The sequence below is a fragment of the Trichechus manatus genome, unplaced genomic scaffold (assembly GCF_000243295.1).
Source record: "Trichechus manatus latirostris isolate Lorelei unplaced genomic scaffold, TriManLat1.0 scaffold00167, whole genome shotgun sequence".
Taxonomy (NCBI): domain Eukaryota; kingdom Metazoa; phylum Chordata; class Mammalia; order Sirenia; family Trichechidae; genus Trichechus; species Trichechus manatus.
In genome coordinates this window covers 5,513,381-5,514,628 of record NW_004444103.1, presented here as the reverse complement: position 1 = coordinate 5,514,628, position 1,248 = coordinate 5,513,381, and positions in this window count along the sequence as shown.

Here is a 1,248-nt window from a genome sequence, read left to right as displayed (position 1 = left end):
TCTTAAGTTGACAAACCATAAAATATTGGTACATGGTATTATGTATAGATATGGAGGTAATCATCCAAAAAAAACAAACAAACAAGCCTATTGCCATCAAGTTGATTCTGACTCATAGCGACCCTATAGGAGGAGTGGCTGGTGGATTCAAACTGCTGAACTTTTGGTTAGCAGCCAAATGCTTAACCACCGGGCCACCAGGGCTCCATCATTTGATGATGCTTTAATTCATTTGATGATGTAATTATCAAATGAACTAAATGAGATTAAAGGTGACTCTGATAGGGAAGGAATTGAGATTGGATTGGGGAAAAAAGAGTAAGATTGAGGCAGGGCTTTTTTGCTCTTCAGCATAAATATTTCTATATTGTTTGACTCTGTAACCATCTATTTACATGTACCACTTTGATTTTTTAAAAAAATAATTAAACAACTTTTGCTAGAGCATAATGAGTTGTTAGAAATGAGTTTTGTGTGTTTATTGTTTAGTCTAGTCTACTAATGTAGTTAATAATCCTTTAGAGTCATAAATCTGTGATCGAAACAAAACAACAGAAAAAACACTATAAACTTTTTCGTCATGTATCAGATCAAAAGCAAAATCACCTGGAAGGATTCCTAGCAACAGATTCAGGGGTTCCAGTGGGAATCACCTTCAATCTAATTATTTGAACAAAATATTTTTCTAAACTGAAGGCCCCAAACTAGTATTATTTTACATTTGGTTGCATTGAAAATCACTCAGCTTCCATGTCTAGAACTCGTTTGAACATAACCAGGCAAATCCATTCAGTTAATAGTCCCTGGGAAACACACGTTTGATCGAACCTCCTAAGTACATAATTGAAAATGAATTCAGTTGAGTGATTCTTTTTGGAGTAGATATCAAGTGAGTAAAAGTTTTGGGGCAATTTGCCATCAGAACCCAGAATATGATTCTGTATATATGCAAATACTGTCTCATAAAAGCTGCCTTTAGACATCATTGAGTGCATTGCATGACTTAAATGGTTGAATTAATTGATTCATATCATGGGATGGAATAAGTGAGTCAGAAAGAAACTGTTTTCCGGGAAAGATTGAGATAAAAAAAAAAAAAAAGTTCAGATATCACTCAGTAGCTCTACATAATGACATTCCAAGGAAAAAAATTCATTGATGTCCTGAGCTGAAGTTGGATGCTATTTAATAAGTTTTAACTGAACTGTGGACACCAGCTCCTGACAAATATATTGGCTAACAGTAAGA